Here is a 10901-nt window from a genome sequence, read left to right on the forward strand (position 1 = left end):
AAAGTTACATCAGCTTTAAAAATGTTAAAATATGCAATAATTGTTGCACTTATTTTCACACATAAAATTCAACACAAAGGAGATTGGCTCAATCTAAGAGAAACCGTGATGGAGTTTTGTTTCAGAAGGTTACATACATTATGTTACTGAAAAGATTACACGTATCAGAAGAAGAACCAGAATCAGAATTAGCTTTATTGCCAATAGTAATATACGCCTTGTATTAACTACAAGCTGAGTTCAGTCGACAGCATTTGCGTAAAAATGTAGATTACCACCAAAAATTACACGTTTAGTGGGGGCACAAATTGGGGCCTGGGTAGCTCAGGGAGTACTGACGCTGACTACCTCCCCTGGAGTCACGAGTTCGAATCCAGGGTGTGCTGAGTGACTCCAGCCAGGTCTCCTAAGCAACCAAATTGGCCCGGTTGCTAGGGAGGGTAGAGTCACATGGGTTAACGTCCTTGTGGTCGCTATAATGTGGTTCTTATTCTCGGTGGGGCACGTGGTGAGTTGTGCTTGGATGCCGCGGAGAATAGGGTGAAGCCTCCACACGTACTAGGTCTCCGCGGTAACGCGCTCAACAAGCCACGTGATAAGATGCGCATATTGACGTCTCAGACACGGAGGCAACTGAGATTCGTCCTCCGCTACCCGGATTGAGGCGAGTCACTACACCACCATGAGGACTTAGAGCGCATTGGGAATTGGGCATTCCAAATTGGGGAGAAAAGGGAAGAAACTAAAAAAAAAAAAAAAAAAAAAAGCACAAATTGCGTCTACAGTGAGGCACTTACAATGGAAGTCAATGGGGCCAGTCCGTAAATGTCAAAATGCACACTGTTTCAAAAGTATTGCCAAAAGATGTAAACATTGTACGGGTTAACATGATTTCATTCTGATAAAATCACTCCACATATTAACCTTATCTGTGTACATTTATATTAAATACTTGGATAATGGGGTTTAGTTGTCATGTCAATGAAGTTGTAATATTGGATATAACTTTATACAGATAAGGTTAGTAAGCCTTTTTTTTTTTTTATTTTACATTAAAATCATGTTATCATGATTGTAATGTGAACATGATTTTTGTAGTTCAACTATTGAACCTGGGGGGGGGGGGGTGGGTTGCAGAATGAAGCATTTACACGTTTCCATTGATTATGGTATAAATATTGGAGGGGGCTGTACTTGCTTGTTTTGATCCCCCCTGGAATCTACGCCCTTAGATGGGAGCATGTGTTGAATCACACTCATGTTTGTCCATTCTCAAGTTCACCAAACGAGGTCGCCACTCTCACTCCATTGTAACACTTTCATTGTTAACCATTACATCATTTTTATCAGTAATTTATTATACTCCCTTTACATTCAAAGGCAACTTGTTTGGTCTTGTTTGCTGTACTCAGGGCTTCAATACTGAGTGGTTATATGCTAGTTTATGTATGTATCTTAAAGGCTGACATGAGTGTGTTTTGCTCCTGTATCTTCTGTTTAGTTGTGGCTCTACTATTTGGATTGCACTAAGGAACTATTAATAAACTTTGCACATGCATCTGAGTTGGTTTTACCATATAATATCAATTTTAGAGACATCCAGCATTTATCTGATTGTGGGTGTTGTTTTATACACAGATTTGTGGTTTGTCATATTTGTGCCAGCTTTCATGACGTAAAAGGAAAATAATTCCTTGAATTCCTAGTTGGCTTTCTGTAAACTTGACAAGCTGATGCTGTCATTGTGATTGGATTGCATGCATCGTGATTAATGCAAGTAAATATCACTGTAATTCAAGGAATTTATTGCCATTACTTTGCCAGTTTTGGTCAATCCAATCCTGAGGACTGACATTGTGATGTGGTATTAAAAATAGCCAAATTTTTGCTATTGAATGGCATGTGACCAAGCCCTTTATTTGGAACGACTGTGTTAAAAAACATTCATGTCAAATATTAACAAGAGGACTATAAAACAAAACCAAACCGGTTCACTTACTTTCTCCAATAGCTTCTTGCGTCACTGAAGCTATTCATAACATCAAAATATTTTCTCAGGTTTTTCCTGGTTGATCCATCCAGACTTAACAGCTGGTTATCGTGTTTCAACAGCAGTGTGGTCTTTATGCACAGATTGAAAAATCAGAACTAGAAATCTCTCTCAACTGCTGTTTTCAGATGCGGATTAAGGTGAGTTCTGACGAAAACGGACGCATTGCCTGAGAATGCATGAAAGTATTTAAGATTTGGAGAAAGTTTCAGGAAGGTTTTAGTTTGTGTGTTGCTTCTTTGCTGGGATAAGCTAAAGTTTTGTTTAATTAATAAAAGCGTCCACCAAATGGATAAAAGTAAATTGTCGTTTAATGATGCAACTGATTTCTCAATAATTATGATTGTTCAGTCATGGCTTGGTCCAAGGGTGTAGATTCAACTTGAACATTGGCTGGGTGGGGGGGGGATGTACACCCCTGGTTTAGCCTGTGGAATTTCAAATAATTATACTTTGTATTTTTGTGTTTTGCAGCTCTAGTATGTGCAATTCCGTTCAATATCATCTGGAGCTTTGAGATAAAAAGTGAGTTTTGTGACCTTCAAACTTGAAGACAGTAAAATGACAAAAAAACAGAAAGAGAGAGAAGTAAAAGAACAAAATGTCACAGAAGAAAAAGAAAAACAGAAAAAAGAAACGGCATTGAAAGATGAATCCAAACTCAAACAGAAGGAAGGACTGACGGAGGGAGCAACAGAATCTGCATGTGAATTCAGAGAACATTTAAAACTGGACCAGAAGAACAGCATTGGTAGATTCGTCGACTTGTAAGTATTCTTTTGAAAGGAAAGGGTAATTTCTAAATGTAATACAAATATTACATCCATAACCATTACCAGTGCTTCCAAATTTAAATAAATTATATATATTCACATGTATATTCTGTTCTACAACTCAAGCTGTGTTCAAGCTGTGTATATTTTGGTGTATGATAAATTGTTCATGTTTTTTTATCTGATTTGTAGAAGCTAAATTAATAAATGTAAAAATAAATGCATATGCACTGCACTACAGAATCTAGATATGATGCATAGTTGATGTTTAACTCTATAAAGCCATGTGTATCAAATATGATACACAACGTTTGACGTTTCACTCTCTGTTCAAACTAATGAAACAAACAACCTATGGTATGTAAGTTTCACATGTTTGTGGCACCATCTAGTGGTTATTTGTGAAAAAAGTGGTTTCAATGTTTATATAGATCTATTTAAAATGCCGGCGGTCTTGCGTGAAAAGTGACTCTTAAGCAGTACCGTCGCTCCCTATACGCATATTACGCAGTCTGCGTAGGGCACCAACTCCCTGGGGGGGCACCATCTTACCCTAGGGCAGGGGTGTCAAACTCGGCTCCTGGAGGACCACAGTCCAGCAGAGTTTAGCTCCAACCCTAATTAAACACACCTGAAGCAGCTAATCAAGGTCTTCAGGAGTGCTTGAAGATTACAAGGAGGCATTTTGGAGCAGGGCTGGAACTAAACTCTGCAGGGCTGCGGCCCTCCAGGAACTGAGTTTGACACTCCTGCCCTAGGGGGTCACCAGAAACTCCACCAGCTGCCCTTACTCGCATGTTATATGTTATTCAAGGACCTGGTAGCAGTCGCAGAACACAGACTTTCACCTCGCGCTCGCACTTTCGCCTAGCGCTCGCCCCGCGCCTCGCAATTTTCATACCGTGCCTCACATTCACCACCAACTCCACCACCCCCATCCGACGATCCCAGAGCTCCACGTAGGGCATCGATCTGGCCAGTGGCGGCCCTGCTCTTAAGGCCTTTTCACACCAAATGGGACGCGATTATGAGAGGTGAATCGCCGGTGAATGGCCCTTTCCCATAGAAAGCTAAACAAATGTTCGCCGTTAGCACATTCACGCCTTTATAATTGGTGGCGCTAATCGACAAGCCATTTTACCCCGATACGGTAGTGTAACAGTGTAAGGGATGGGCGAGTCGGGAACCGGCTAAACAGTCAACGTAAAGTTTAATGATAAAACTCATCATAAAACAAACATAAACGAAGACACACATGCAACGCGGCCACGTGCGTCTCTCTCTCGAACTGGCGCCTCCGGCTCGTCTTTATCCCCCTCCCGGCTGATTAGCCTGATCCAGGGCCGGACATGTGTCCTCACTGCCCGGCCCCGCCTTCCTCCTCATCACAGGTACCTTTGAGCTGGTCCGCCCTTCACCGGGTGAGAAGAAATAACCACTTGACAAGTTTGCAAAACAAACAAGAAAAGCAAACGATTCTCTAGCAAGCAGAGCGGAAAAATACTTTCGAGACACTTCACAAACTATTTCAGTTCACCTGCTGGACAAGTTGACTGACAGTATTATCATGAATACACAGTCTGAGGGGTGATTAGAAAGAATCGAGAGTAAAAAATAATATTAACGGTAAAAACATGTTATCATTTGGAACAACACTGATTATATGCCACTGCCACTCATACTGTAAATAATTGTGTTAAGTGCATTTGTTTAAAATTACTGCGTAATGCACACTCATAATGACAAATGTTTGACTGTATTTTATTGCCATGCATATCTACTTGTGTTATATGTGAAACGTGTCAACATTTAAATGCTCTAAGAGTGCAAGCAATAAATCAAGTCATTTTTATTTGTATAGCGCTTTTCACAACACATTTCAAAGCAGCTTTACATAAAACTATGCTTTAACAGAAAAAGAAGCTGTAATTTCTTCAGTTATTAGATACTTTAATACCGCTAACAAATATTAAAAATAGCACAGCAATAACGATTTTGTTTTTGGTTCAAAGGCACACAGAGTGCACTGCAAGTCAGCAATAATAGTAATATTTTTTATATCTGGCGAAGAAAAACACGAGATCCGTCAAGTTGTTTATTTAAAAAGTGATACAGAGGCAAATATGCCACGATATATTTTATATTAAAGATATAAGAGAACGCATGTAAGATTAAATGTAAATGCCAAACAATGCAGCAATATGGAATATATTATAAAGACAATCCACATAAGATCAGATCATTTTTTTTGAAGGGAATGCAAGGCGGTGATGCAGCAATATCATTAACATGTTAAGAGAACCTATATGATTTTTTTTTCTTCAGTTTTTAAGGCATTTGATGCAAATTAAATACACATCATAACTGCTGTTTCAGGATTTCTTCCTCGAGTTACTTCAGCGTTTAATGTCGGTGGTGAACAGCTTTCTGTGCTTTAGTGCCAACTGTTGCTCTGGCAACTGCAATGGCTCCTGACACATGATCTAAAGCTTATATATTATTGGTCAGGGCATTTGTTCGGCAGGCGAGTAATAAAAATCAACACACTCACCGTAAAAAAAAAAAAAGGTTAGCTTTGTCGCTTCGTGATTCGGTGCGAATGTTCGCTCCAGGTGAGAATGGCTAAATCTATTGTTTTGATTCAAAATGTCGATCACGCCGAGAAATTGCTGCCTTTATGTTGGGATAAATGACAGCTTATTTTAATCAAGTAAAAGTGACAGTAATGATTATATTGTTACTGATATTTTAAAATGAGTATTTGCTGAATATAAGCAACTTGTGCTTGATTAAAATTTTGTATATTATTTTATTGAAAACTCCCCTTTGAAATCCATGTATTCAAATCTCTCAATCACCATTACATTACATTCATGCCCACCACAAAAAAAAAAAAAATCAGAGCTTTGAAAATTCTGACATGTACATTTTATAAGATATATTTAAAGTGTGAACTAATATTTCAGTGTATTTTCATATATGCAGCCTGTTCTGTCATTATAAAGATCTCATTATTTTACATTACAAGCTATTATGATGTCATCTTACCTCAAGTTCCTGAGACCCGGTGAAAAAAAATACAATAAAAAATATATATATATATATATATATATATATATATATATATATATATAGTGTTTGGTGCATAAAATACAATGAGAAAAATTGTTTATTGAAAATAATATTTTATTAATATTGTATTTGATGAGCTGAATTGAACTGTGACACATTTCAATCCATATTAATAGAGTAAGGAGAGGAAGTTGTCATGGCCAAACTCTCAAACATTTGGTATCTCCGAAAAGCCCAGAGAGTCCTCTGATAATACCCCAAGATTTACCACTGTACAAAAACTACATAACAAATGTCCTACACAAAAATGAATTACTGGACCTCAGTAAAATAAAAAAAACATGTGCAACTTTTTTATATCGTTTGTCTAATGGTACTAAAAACAGATTCATGTAAAAACAAATTAATTTTCTGACTATTATTTCATATGTCAGGCTTTATAGGGTTAAATCTGAATAAGAACAAAGTTTATTGCCACGTATGCTCACACACACACACACACACACAAGGAATTTGTCTTCGGTGGCAAAAGCTTCCAATTCACACAGAAATAAAATATATATAAAAAGACACAGATAGAATAACATTGAATTACAGTGGAAATATTTAAAATACAGTATTTACTGGGTTTTCAGTTTAATGTAATTGGCCTAAACTTTGCTCATGAGGCATTGCTGTGTGGCTCATGCTGGAAAACGAGACGAGTTCTGGAATAATACATGAGAATCAAATTACATTGACATGCACGTTCATTCTGCAGCTCACCAGTTACATGATTATGATTCTAAAATACAACATTGGTTCATATGATAAATAAATGGTATATAAGGATAACCAATGTTTGGTTTTTATTTCCAGTCGTCCTTGAAGCAGACAGACCTGTAAAGTGCCATTCTGATATTCCAGAGGTGAGATATTCACAGTACTTACAGATTGTATTGATTGTTTTTAGTTGTGAGACTGTGTTTTCTCTTTAGCAAGCTGTTGTTCCTGTCGACTGACTGGTGGAATGCAGTTGATGTCACTTTTGGTCACTGATTCACAGCCGTTGACTGAACTCCAAACTGCAAACGTTTCCCCCTCTGAAATGCACCGATTTCAAGACTTTAGTGCTTGGTTATGATATCTGTACTGTGTACATATTTTTTTCAATATTTCATATTGATTTGATTTCGAGTAGGTAGACCTACTTTGTAGGCTATATGAACTAATGAGCTAATAACACGATTACTACGTAACATCACAATTATAATGTCATGGTTGAGACAGGCAGAGTTAAAGCAGTACCACTAAGATGAACATGTTTGTGAATTAATTTCATATATGTAAGTATGGTGCCAATTTGATGCAGGAATGTTTATTCACTATCACTCTCAACCGCTAGAAGGAAGCAGCTATAAAAACACAGTGAGGTTCAAAAGTGAAAACTAATTTAAACCTGGAATATGCAAAGTTTTCGGATTTTAAAATACACGTTATGACAAAGTGAATTTAGGAATAGATTATTTGATTGCCTATTTTTAGGTCACGCATCAAATAAGCAATTAGTGACTGATCATTTTAGCACTTTGTTATTTTTAATTGCTTTCACTGAAGCACACAAGGTGTTTTATGCTGGATAACTTGATCATCAGTTTTTGCTCATGCCCAAAGTATGCTGTAATTAAAGCAAAAAGCGGGGCATAAAATACAAAGAAATTAAATTTTCACTTTAATTGTTATGCTGATAATATAATTAGAATAAATGAAAAATAACCCACTGTGTATATTATAGCATTAAGCTGAAAAGAGTGGAGGAGAGAAGTGATTCTTGAACAAACCTTCTCTTCACTTTCTGTTGTTTTCAAACACTTCATCTGTGATGAACTACTTCATTTATAGTTCAGGATCTTATAGATCTTTTACCTATACTGTAACTTCAGGCAAAAGATGCTTTCATAACACTTGCCGTTTAGATTGTCATTTTTACTCATAAAGAAGTCATATTTTGGTGACAGAACTTAAATGCCTTTAAGTATACAGTTTCCAAAATGTGAGCACCTGAAAGATTTTTCTCCCGTGTGAATTCTTATGACCCTTCAAGCTTGATTGAAATTTGAAGCTCTTTTCACACTGAGGACATGTAAAACGCCTCTCTCTGGTATGGATTCTTATGTATCATAAGATCTCCTTTTTGTTTGAAACTTTTCCCACACTGAGGGCAGGTGAAAGAATTTTTGGCTTCTGCTCTTTGAGCGGTTTCTTGTGTCAAATTCTTTTCTCCAGTTGTAAAATGATGTGGTTCCTCCTCCACTTCATTTAGTTCCAACAGGATTGAAATAAACATCTGCAAATGTCAAAGATTCAATAATAAAGGTGACATGAAATAAACAACAAATAAAACATTTTATGGACTAAAAGTTAATTCTGTCATCAGATCTTGTAGGCAATTGCTGCTAATGACACATTTGTCTAAGTCATTTTCCAGTCTTTTCTCTTCCTATATTGTTTTGTTGTTGTTTGTAATGAGTCGTCCCAGTCTAGGTTGGGAAAACTGTAACAAGAAGGTTTTGGTTCCACTCTTCCATCCCAGCACTCAAAAATAGTCATGTTTGGGGTCCTGGGTAGCTCAGTGGTAAAGACGCTGGCTATCTCCCCTGGAGTTCGCTAGTTCGAATCCAGGGTGTGCTGAGTGACTCCAGCCAGGTCGCCTAAGCAACCAAATTGGCCCGGTTGCTAGGGTGGGTAGAGTCACATGGGGTAACCTCCTCATGGTCGCTATAATGTGGTTCGATCTCGGTGGGGCGCATGGTGAGTTGAGCATGGATGCCGCGGCAGATGGCGTGAAGCCTCCACACGTGCTATGTCTCCGTGGCAACGCACTCAACAAGCCACGTGATAAGATGCGCGGGTTGATGGTCTCAGACGCAAATCACTACGCGACCACGAGGACTTAAAAAAAAAAAGCACATTGGGAATTGGGCATTCCAAATTGGGAGAAAAAGGAAAAAAAACAAAAAAAAAAACAAATAATAATAATAAATAGTCACGTTTTTGGAAAGCAAAATAAGGCATTTATTTAATATTGAATGAGAAAGGAGGTAAAACTTCAGGCTTCAGGAGGGGCCAAAGGCCAAAATAACAAACAAAAGTTGACGAATTCCTAAAGGGGGTGTCAAATAACTTTCCTAGAAAAGAAAATGGAAATAAACAACATAAATATACTCTAACTCCCTTTCTACCCAAAAAACAAAATGGCATCCACCTCCCTACAAATGCTCCCAAAGTAATCAGTCCAAGGCACGCTTGACTTAGGAAAATACCTTTTAACCACAGTAAACTCAATAGGCACGAATGCAATCTCAACAGATACACAACAAATTCACAAAAGACTATAACAACATGTCTAAGCCAGGAGAGGGGAAATGGGAATGAAGCTTTCTAGCAGCTTTTATCCTCCTTTTATACCTCATAAATTCTTTGGAGTTGTGCCCACACCTCTTTAATATTCCTCAATCTTTCTCTTATAAACAGAGCAAAAAAAAAAGGGAAAAAAAAGAGAAAGAAATGGCAAAAAAAATACAATAAAATAATAATAATGATATAATGGCTTAGTTACCAAAAGTGTATAGCGGGTGTATATAAACTTATCATATCTATAAATGTTTACTATCACAGGATATCTATTTCTTTGCTTATAACAAGACAAATGAGTACTAATTCATACTATATCATGTCGATTTCATTATCAGTATCTCATATGCGTGTACACATACATATTATACATGTTATTTCTTACTCAAGTTAGCACTGTTGCTTCAGTGATTGACTTGATTTACATTTGACATTGCTATTTGATGAAGAAACAACACTGAAGTAAACTATAGCAAGTTTAACACATGAACAGTATGATATGATTATTTTCATTTGGGTGTACTACTGAAATTATGCAAGTTGTGTGTCTGTTTACATTTACATTTATTCATTTGGCAGACGCTTTTATCCAAAGTGACTTACAAAAGAGGAAAAATTGTAAGCGAATCATCTTAAGGAGACTTGTAATACGTCATCTTAAAGTGCCGTATTACAAGTTTCACTGGCATCAGAATAGTATTCAAAACTGATCAAAGTGCAACAAGAATTATTTTTTTCTTTTACTGACTGGTTAAGTGCTCACGGAAAAGATGTGTTTTAGCCATTTTTTGAAGACAGAGAGTGAGTCAGCTTCACGGATGGAGTTGGGAAGGTCATTCCACCAACATGGTATGATGAAGCCGAAAGTCCGGGAAAGTGTTTTGGTGCCTCTTTGTGTTGTTACAACAAGGCGACGTTCCTTAGCCGACCGCAGGCTTCTAGTGGGCGCATAGCTCTGCAGAAATGATTTTAGGTATGCTGGAGCAGACCCAGTGACTGTTCTGTATGCCAGCATCAGAGTCTTGAATTTGATACGTGCATCAACCGGCAACCAGTGAAGAGAGACAAGGAGTGGTGTAACATGTGCTCTCTTAAGTTCATTAAAGACCAGACATGCTGCTGCATTCTGGATAATTTCTCAGGGGTCTAACTGCACATGCAGGGAGGCCGTTACATGTGAGCATTACAGTAGTCCAGTCTAGAGATGACAAGTGACTGAACAAGAAGTTGTGTGGCATGTTCAGAGAGGAAGGGTCTATTTAGACTCAACAAGTGCCTGAGAAAAGACTTATGTGTAACTTACGTGTATCTCAGTGTTTCCCACAGGATTTTGTGAGACTGTGGTGGGTGGACCTCAGACCTTCTAGGCCGGGGGGTCTGGGGGCATGCTCCCCCATTTTAAAGTTAAATGCATCAATCTGGTGCACTTTGAGAACAAAATTAAGAGGCTACATCTATGAAGAATTCTTTGCTCTTGTAAACAATTTTGTGTTCTAGTAGTAATTTATTCATAAACACATTGGTTGTATAGATATGAATGATGATGACACGGCAAAAAATTCACACCCACAAAGCATAAACGAGACGGAGTTTAACGCAGTTCAAAAATGGTC

At 37.7% G+C, this 10901-nt stretch overlaps 1 long non-coding RNA gene across 1 annotated transcript; it reads left to right on the forward strand.

Moving 5' to 3' along the window:
- Positions 1 to 1739: 1739 nt before the first annotated feature.
- Positions 1740 to 9670, forward strand: LOC127429287 (uncharacterized). The gene is made up of 4 exons (XR_007895255.1): positions 1740 to 2190; positions 2525 to 2817; positions 6754 to 6803; positions 6873 to 9670. It is a non-coding gene; the product is annotated as an uncharacterized LOC127429287 (long non-coding RNA).
- Positions 9671 to 10901: the final 1231 nt, after the last annotated feature.

The sequence above is a fragment of the Myxocyprinus asiaticus genome, chromosome 38 (assembly GCF_019703515.2).
Source record: "Myxocyprinus asiaticus isolate MX2 ecotype Aquarium Trade chromosome 38, UBuf_Myxa_2, whole genome shotgun sequence".
Taxonomy (NCBI): Eukaryota; Metazoa; Chordata; class Actinopteri; order Cypriniformes; family Catostomidae; genus Myxocyprinus; species Myxocyprinus asiaticus.